Source organism: Halyomorpha halys, unplaced genomic scaffold (genome assembly GCF_000696795.3).
Source record: "Halyomorpha halys isolate HHAL.00 unplaced genomic scaffold, Hhal_1.1 Scaffold999.1, whole genome shotgun sequence".
In the NCBI taxonomy this organism is placed as follows: domain Eukaryota; kingdom Metazoa; phylum Arthropoda; class Insecta; order Hemiptera; family Pentatomidae; genus Halyomorpha; species Halyomorpha halys.
In genome coordinates, this window is record NW_027106312.1 from 136,700 (window position 1) to 146,941 (window position 10,242).

General features: G+C 30.1%; 1 protein-coding gene across 3 annotated transcripts in view; it reads left to right on the top strand.

The window, feature by feature from the left end:
• The window catches only part of ome (dipeptidyl peptidase 4 omega), a 218,515-nt gene that overhangs the window by 32,079 nt on the left and 176,194 nt on the right, over nt 1-10,242 (top strand). The window lies entirely within an intron of this gene.

Genomic DNA, 10,242 nt, shown 5'->3' on the forward strand with positions numbered 1-10,242 from the left:
TATATATATATATATATTCAAATTAATAACTCGTGTAAAAGGGTAATAATTCATTATAAAACAGTTATAGATTTGCCTTTTTGAATACCATTCTTTTTAATCACTGCCTATTTTTTTCCCATTAATATTAAATGTTGATCGATGTTGGATAAACAAGAAGGAACTCCTTCGTATTGCGGAAGAACTTTCTATTATGTATACTAGCAGTCGAAGCTCGAGAACAAATACCAGTCCTAGAACTACAATAAACCAATAACAATAAATTTATTATGTTCTTATTAAGAATTTTGTTATTATTGGATCAGTTTTACAAGGTTGTTTATAATAAAGGCTAAAGCGATAGGTGGGTAGAGTGTCGAGCTGGGCAGGTTTTTTATTTTGATGTTAATGAACGTATTGGAAGAAGTTCAGACTTACCGTTGAAATTCCGTAGAACATCCAACATTTAACATTGCTATAAAAAATTGTATTTAAGGATTTCTCCAGGGAATACAATCAATACAATCATTTTTGATACTGCTAATAATACAACAGGTTAACAAAAGATAACGATAAAGGACTTGAATGCGATCGGAAGATATTCCGTTTTTTCCGATTTCAACTGTTATATGTATTTTTTCTCCTTTAATTATCTTTTTTTTTTTGTTTCATATCCTCTTTATTTAATTGAAAAAAATACAAATATATATATATCCTGATAACACATTTTTATCCTTGTTAATTAATTGTGCAATCCTCTATCAAATTCTTTAATATTTTATATTTATCAATTTTTGACAATAATAAGCACTGGTTATTTAATTCAATTAAGCAAAATTAAATGTACTGTATAATAAAATTCATCATTTAAGCCGTGATAGATTATTTCAACGAGACTATTACCTATTTGGTATTAACCCTTTTAGTGTTGGAGGGCGATACATCAGCATTAACTGCTCTAGGTGTAAGTGCCAGCGCCGATATATCGGCCCGCTTTACAATTTGTATTGCGAGAGAACTCTATTTCAAAATAAATTTATAATACTTTATAAATGGTCAAATTTCATTAGGAGAGGAATTAAAAAAAAAAAGTTTTTCAACTACAACGTAAAAAAAACTTTGTATTAGAAGAGATAACCGACCGTGCTTACCATGTATGCACCTCGGAATTATTCTTAATTTTAGTTATGGAATATTATTTATTTACAGTTACAAAATATATTGGAAACGGAAAATATATTATTTGTAATAAATGGTCTATATAAAGTTATGATGAAAAGATAACTTTTCGTATGTGCAAATATGTTTTATAAGAGTGAATTCAATTTTTATGATCATGTATACCTTTGTTATTTATATAATTTTCAATGAATATAGAAGTAATAGTATCGGTGTTTTTTCTCTATTTTGTCTTTAATAAAGTGTTTTTTTGTTGCATACACATGCACTAAGAATGTTATTTCATTTTCTTAGGACTTTTCGTTTTGGAACTAGGCTATTCACAGAGACTATATTCCTGTATATAGTTATTTGGACCTCAAAACGTGTATTTTCGTCGAAAACTCGAATTCGAAAATTTTGCTATATTCCCTCTTAATGTATATTCCATATGTCGTTAAGTGAAAATAAAAAAAATTAGCTGAACACATATCTTAAATTTCCAATGTAGTTATCAAATCGCTATCTAATGAAGACGATTTCTTTCCGGAAGAAAGCCCAAAACAGTTTAAAATGCAACGTAGAGACCACTCAAAACCATGTTCGCATACCAATTTCTTCTTACATAACTCATTATATACAGTGTTCGATTTGATTTGATATTGTAAGCGTTGTACTAAGAGATGTTTTTTGTGGCTCATTGTTATAAATGTATAGCCTTTTCCTCCAAAAAACGACAGCCTGGAAGTGACAACTTGAGGAAGGAGCTGAAGATATCCTGGAAGCGGCACGTGCTGGAGAAGCACCACTTGTATATTCCAGGGCCCACCCACACTTTATCAGTAATCGCTTACTTCACTGAATCCATTCAGAACATCGCTCCATTCTGAAAAAGGACACTTATTTTGCAAAATATAGAATTTTAATCGATCTTGGTTTTCTTAAATTATCTTCATGTTGTCAATTCAGTATTATGTATGTTAAATACAATTTAAGCATCGCAAAAAATTAAGAAAATAGTTTCAGAGCCGAAAAACTTTTAATCCACCATCCATTATGTAAGGTTATACTAGTGATTTATGATTATCTACGAACTGAATGTATAATTATCTTCTAGAAACGAAGAAGGACATGAAAGATTTTCCAGGAAAACCAACTCTATTATTATTCTAACTATAGTCTTATATATACAATATACTTTCAAGAATTAATCAGAAAAAAAAAACGTATAATTGAAGATTGATACTTTCAGTTAGCAGCATATTATTAAATAAGTTGGTATTTTTAGTTCCTAAAATTAGGTAATTGTTTATATCTAATCAGGAAAAACGAAATAATGATTTAATTCAAAGGGGCCCAATCTTTTTGTAATGTTTTGTTTTCACGTTGTATGAAGAAAAAGAAAACAATAGTGAAGATAATAAAAAAAATAAATAAATTTTGATTTTGATAACACCATAATTTTACATAAAAAAAACAATTTGTACAGAAGAAAAATACTTGAGTCAATTTATATATCAGAGAACATCAATTACACAGTCAATTTAAAAACAGATACTAAGAATTTAAACCAACATTATGCAGAGATTTTAAGCAAAATAAATTTATAAAAATAAATGGAGAAATTGTTACTATTTACAATTAAATGTAATATGGAATTTTGAGAATTAGAATAAATGCCAAATTGAGACAAAAATGCAATTTAAAATAAAATAAATTAATTTTAAAACAAGGCTGACCTGTGTGAGTTGGAGGTTATAAATGGTTTGTGTATATGGTAGTGAATTTGTGTGGATAATCTTATATAAGAAGAATTAAATATTTATGATTTTAAATTTTTAAAAAAATAGGTAACTAAACTTAAGCTTAGGTAAGCTTATTAATAATAAATATGACTCTCTAATAATTGACTTTTTAAATAGGCTTTTAACTTATAATTAATGAATGACCTGGGCAGAATAGCCTGCAAAAGTAACTCTAAATTTAATGAGAGGAAGAAATTATAATTGAAAGTATGTTATGTTATTGGTGATAATGTTGTTGTTATAAGTGTTCAAAAATGAATATATAATATAAGCTGTTAAATATTTAGATGTCCTTGAGGATGGCTAAAATGGCCGAAACGTTGGACTGATGAAAAATAAAAAGTGTTGAGACAAAAAAGGATACAAGTTCTGATTTATTTAATAAATAAATAAATTGAGTAAAAACTATAGAATCATACCGAGGAATGGTATTATCATATTGTTTATTGTGAATGAATTAAGAATTTACAATTATTTTGAAAGCACATCAGTATTTTTTTTCATTTCAGTTATTACAATATTTACATAAGAAGATCGTAAGATTAAAATAAAAAGGATTTATTTTTAATAATAATCACTAGGCATGAATAAACTAACCCTGAGAATAATCTATTTAAACCAGCGGAGTGTATAATAACGGTCGCCTTGGACCTCAAGGCTGTAGGTGTGGTATGCTCGCAATGAAATTTTCTCATTACCAAGTCCTTTCCTTGGCAACCTGCTATCTCCAGTAAATAAATGCCCTAAGATCCCTCGCTAGAGTTTCTTTACCCTCTATCTTATGAAATTAAATGTTTTTAGCGCAGGTAAAATCTTTATTCTCTTCATCTATTCAATATCGTATTAAATCTACACGGGTCCACGATTTCTCTTTTCAATATTTTATTTATTTATTGTATCCGAGTGAAATTCTGAACTCGGAACAATTGAATGAAAAGTTTTCATTGTCTTCCTTTCCTTACCAAAGAGGAGCTCTCTCTCAAAAGGTTAAAACTAAAATTTCTTTAAACTTTTCAGGAATAAAAAAAAGAAGTTTTACCTTTTACCAAAACAAAAAAATTCAGCTTTGAAGCATAACAGCCTTCGCTAAGGATTAAGGACAGATGCGTTGTTAAATTCCATAGTTGGAAAAATTTTGAACGAATCCTTCAAATAATTAATTCGTATGACGTTATGCAATATTGGTTAAACATTTATTAAGTAAGGGGTTCCAGCTAAGATTTCACTCCCGATTTCTTGCCACTCCATTCGTGCGTTGACAGTGTTACTTAAAGTTAGGATTATCGAGTAACAACCAAGATGTATTTTATTTTTCTCTAGGCACTTCTCTAAAGATCACCAGCTCGCTCTAGGAAAGGATAGATGACGGAAAACCTTTGAATATTCTGAAAAATAAGAAAGGATTTCAGGATAACCTTGAAGTGTCAAAGAAAAATAAATACAGTGTATATTCTACAGCAGTCCTTGATTGGAAACAAAAGAAATCGACAAGATTTTGCAATATTCAGAAAACATTTATCTATTGTTTAAATGTCACTGCGATAGCGCGACATTTGGGTCCATTTAATTCAAACGAATATAGCGATATTTATGTCTTACATTTAAATGTTTTTAAATAATTTCATTTTTAATAAATCAGTTCAGTAATAAATGCATTATATTAAACGTATGGTTCGATCTGAAAATCAGACAACTTTGTACCTGTAACTTTGTAACTGGAACCCACCTTTCGTGTTGCGGGTTAAGTGGTATTGCTCATCTGTAGGGCTTTAACCACCTGAGCTATGGACGGCCCTCATTAAGGCTTAAAACGAAATTAGAGATCAAGAATCACTATGTTTTTAAGCATAGATGGTTTCGAAATTTAATTACTAATAGTTTCTCAACCCAAGGAAACAGGATTAATCCATCTTATTGCATTTTATAAAAGAATAAAAAAAGAGCATTAGTTATTTTTTTACATTGCTGCAGCTATATGCAAAGTAGGAGCTGTGGTGTTAGTGCTCAACAACTTCATCCTACTGAAGGCATATCTAGCAAGATGCCGACTGTAGCCTACGTGATCCGAATGCATTCACTTGTGGAACGGGCAACCGCTGTATTAAACCCGTTTCCATCGGAATTATAGTGCATTAATATTTTTTAAAAAATATTATTGTACAAGCATATCTAGTAAGAGATAAAAAATATTATCTAGCAACCAGCATCTAGAAATGTTAGAAATAACATTTAACGTATGATGATCTCTCACTAGGCTTTGCTTAATGAATTTAAATCTTCAATTTGGTATCCTGAATTGTGTCCCAACTCATAAAGTTCACGTCATTTTAATGGCTTCATCAGATCATTTCACATAGTTGGCGTTTGATAAAACTTTTACTCTTGTTCTGGATCATCGTTGTAATCATATTTATCTTCGAAAGGTTTGATGGTTTAATTACATTATAAGTACAACTTGTCTGACAGAATTTATTGTAATGCTGGAGATAAGATGTGCAAAACTAGAAATGTGAGAACATGTTGCAATTATTGTTTGTTAGCTTGGGACAACATGCTCCACTAGCTTTGAAACATTTTGAAGTTGTAGTTTGTCGTCCTGTTGGTTTAAAGCCCGTTCATACCCCAACTATGCCAGGAAGGGAGAGTTGTTCTACAGTTTACCAGTTGTAAAATGATGCATTATAGGAAACCAGATAGCTACAGTGAGAATGTCGATACTTATTCTAAGGTTATACCATGATGTTATTGAAAATTATTGTATAAAACCTATTATTACGTACTACATAAGGTGGATGATGTTTTCATTACAAAGCCTTAAGTTTATTCACGAATTTTTGGGTTAGTCGATTATTCCAATCGATCTCTTAGATTTGATTCATCATCCACGGGAACAAGAATAACAGAGTCGATGTATGATCTGGTTTTTAATAAGTGACGTTTATCTTGGGCAAAATATTGTTCGCTTTTTTTTTACATTTTTCAATCTCTTTCTTTGAGAAATAATTGCTTAACTAATATAAATTATAAGGTATTAATTAAACCTGACAAGAAAACCTATGCGGTACATAACTGTAACATTATTATGGATTTGTAGTTTTTTTAATTTAGCGAACATCCCCGGATCCTTGAATTTTCCCTCTCCAATATCAGAGGATATAATTTGGTATCACCAGATGCCTACTGAGTGGTTAACAAAAATAAAATAAAACATTAGGTACTTATGAGATGAAGAATTTTTTCATTGCCCTAAAATTGTTATTTTCATTGGAAATCTCTCAATTGCTTCTCATAAGAATACAATTATTATTATCGTTTTTTTCTATAAACAAAATAAGTTATTCTTTTAAAATAAATATATCTTGATGTATTCATAACATAAATAAGAGAAGCTAAAAACTGTATGCACCGCACTAAAAATAATTCTCTCTCCTTTTTATTTGGAATTAGTCTGTACCTTATAATATTTTTACTTCCTCTTACCGATTTATAAAATATGTATTAAATGAAAGTCTTGTGATGGTGAAAAATTTCTAAATTCAAGTTTCGACGGATAATCATGTTTTAAGCTCGACAAAACCTAGTTTAGCAAAATGGTCTGTGAACAGCCTAGCTCAAAAACGAAGTCATAAGAAACCGACACATGTGACTACAACATATTTGCTAAAATCGACCGACCAGAATTTATAGAATCGATTTTCTTCAAAACGAATCTAACGATTTTGGTTGAACTCGGTGTACCAATGAGCAATTAAGTGTTTTTTAATACTTGATAGGCCTTATCCATATTCCAATAGCCTAACAGGGCTTAAAAGCAGAATTAACTGAAAACCCTCTAAAGTATCTTTTTTTGTGAGAAGATGGCTGTGGGTGCGATCAGAATACAATTGTAATTTAATTTTTTGTTTATTTAATAAAAATAACCAATTCTCATTGTTATCAATAATAAACAATGTATAAATACAAAACATCACAGAATCTTATGAATAACTAAAGGAGAAAAGGTGAAAAATGGATACTTCCTGTGTATATAATAGATCTTTCCTGATTCGTTATCTTTTGTTAAATGTTGTATTTTTTAAATGTAAAATTTATATTTGTTATAATCAGCTCCAGAAACCCTGAAATACGAATTTCTATATCAACAGAAAAACACAAAGTTTTTGTTTATTATTTTCACAATTTCTTCACAACTCGAGCCAACTAATTTACACAAAACTTGAGGACGTAAGTAGGTAAGTGAAAGTTGTGTGATGCGCTCACCTCACCAAATATTCACAAATTAGTTACGTTTTGGTCGATACTTGGGAAATGAATTATATTTAAAATTGCCCAAATTATTTTATCTTGCGGCTTTCAGCGTTCCAATACGGTTTCTTACATCTTGGCATTGTTCCATCACTATCATCATATAGGATCTGGAACGGAATCCTCAAAATACCCTTAAGTGTAGTGATAGTTTTACTCGAGTTGAGACAGAATTAAAGTTGATCCTTCCGGAGGTATTCTATCGGAAGTCAAGTTTGCAAGCTTATTAACCTAAGCTCTGAATTTCTTTATTCTGAAATATTTGGAACTGCTTTTATAAAATTAAAGTTAAAGCTTACTCGTCTACTTTTGTATATAAAATAATATATGGTTGCGCTTAGAACCACTGAAAGAAAAATTGTTGATATAGAATTGGAAGATGGAAGATAATGACATTGAATAAAAAATTACATTTTGTGCTAGGAAAAAATCGTGAAATCATTGGTGTTCATTGTGATCTTTGCTTGGCCTATATATAAATTTAAATTAAAAAAAAATATGGTCATAGATTTATTTGTCCTAAAATGTCTCACTAGTCACTTGATGTTAAATAATTCGGCAACTGTTGCTTACTATTTGAAATTACTTCGGAGGAGAACGGATGCCAACCCTGCTCTTTTATACTGCCTTGTTATACTGACTAAATTTAGCCTGGTGTAAACATTTGTGATGGCCTAAATAAATCTCTTCACAATGCTAAGCAAAACGTGTACAGTGAGGCTCGCATTTAAACTTGTTTAGGCACAATAGTGTAAGAAGTATTTTAAGCAATAATAGGGCTTATTATTAGTTTTAAATCTTATAACTTGATAATTATTATTTTTTATAAATGATTCAATAGATTTATTATAGTAATTAAAAAATATTAAATCTGTATCGTTACAACCCATGAAAGGTTAGGGGTGCAGTACTTTGTACTGAAGCACTGTTACTACACCAACGGTTGTGCTAGGAGGTGATTTGGTCAGTATCACGCTCGACCACCAGATTTTTACCCAATTAAAGTTACCCACTTCATGAGGCTTGATGGACCCAGGATTGCTCCAGAACCCACAGGGCTGACACACGATTACAATGAAGCAGAAAATGTGAATTTAGTCGCAACCTCAAAAGTTGGCCCGTTAGTAGGCAAGTTTTCAATGTGACCACGAAAATGACATTTATTGACATACAAAATGGTTAATAAGCCATTTTGAAATCTCTAAACATTTAGTTAATTTTCTTTCGTAATTATCTTTAATCAATTTTAAAAAGTTAGACTTGAATATCATCATGATTCTAATAAAAACCACCTGCTTCTTAAAATGATGATCAACCCACTCAGGTGACCCTTATTTAAACTGTTTATTTTTTCGAAATTTGTGGCTTCTTTTCTTAAAAATACCTCATTAAAATACTATTTTCATTTGTATGAACATCCGAATCTTGTTGTATCTTTTTATTTTATGTTACAATCTCACAAGAGATCATAACACAAAAAAGGCAATACTTCCTCTCCGGACCCGCCCCGCTAAGACCCCCGGGTGCGACGGCCCTATATCACTTTAAATATTAGCTTAAAACGGGAAGAGGAGACTTTAAGATAGTTAAATCGAACAATATTTAAAAACTGCCTGAAATTAAAAAGCGGCATGAAACGATGAGTAAATTGAATTTCCAGTCATTAATTATAATATTATGTTATTGTTTAGTACATTTTATTCCGCTTTGCTAATTTTCTCAAAAAAAAAAAAAATATTTTAGTTTTTGAACGAATATCCATACCTCGTTGTTACTTAATTTTAAGGAACAATGAGTAAATTGAATTTTCAATAATTAATTATGATGATATATTATTGTTTAGGACATTTTATTCCGCTTCGCTATTTTTCTAAAACTATTTTAGTTTTCCCTTGTGATCTTTTGACTTCATATCAATGACCTGGCCTCTTAGTAATAATGTAGTGGTCAAAGATTAGATATGAAGTGATAAAAATGTAACTATTAGGGATCATTCTGTGCCAACATTAGTTGTATATATTGTATTCTAGGCGTATCTTTTATCGTCATTACTACAAGGTAAAATAAATAAAATTTCGTTTTGCTATGAGAATTTTTATTCATTCATTTTTTAATGCTATCGGTATTAGTCCTTGTACCTCATTGCTACGCGGTTCAAGAGGTTATGAAACCACCTGCGTTATTGGAGTAACTGCTCTAAACGAATGGCAGAAAATAAAATTCATTGAATGAGCTACATAAATGTAATTTTTATGTAAATTCGTTATTAAAACCAAAATATTTTTTACATCAATAATAATAAGCATAAAAACAGAAACATATTTTGTTAAGGCACTCTGCAGGGAGAGCCATAACGTTGGTTCTTAGTAAATTGTTGACTTTGCTTTTTTAATGTTGTTTACCCTGACACGCAAGCCGGGCTGTCGCCATTTTAATACACAAACAGTCAAACATCTGTAAGCAACTCACGGTATCATTATATATGCCATAATTATTATTTTATTAATGTTTTTGTTTCTCAAAAAAATCAGTTACTTGAAGGTCCTTCATTCATTTTCCTCCTGTGTCCTCAATCCATTCTGCTTCACATTCATAACTATTGGCTTAATGGAAGCAATTCGTAGCAAGTTTATCAACTCGCAATCAGTAGAATATTTATGCTCTTCCTTCTACGCCAGTAAAAAGTTTCTTGATTGCAGATAACACTTAATTATTATTCGTTTGTTACACCTTAGTTTCAATAGAATTTAAATAGATGCTCCTTATTTACATTCATAGCAATAACTTTGTAGAAATTTATACTTTTAATTAGTGTTACTTTACTAAATATTTTTCACTTTGATTTGTCATTTTTTTATTATTTAGTAATTACTTCATTTTTTAGTTACCTTAAGTCCACTTACTACTTTTATAGTTTTATTCTAAAGGGCTGTTTCACAAAAAACATAAAGATTTTATTATTATTATTTTTAACATTTATTTATTTTTTAACTTT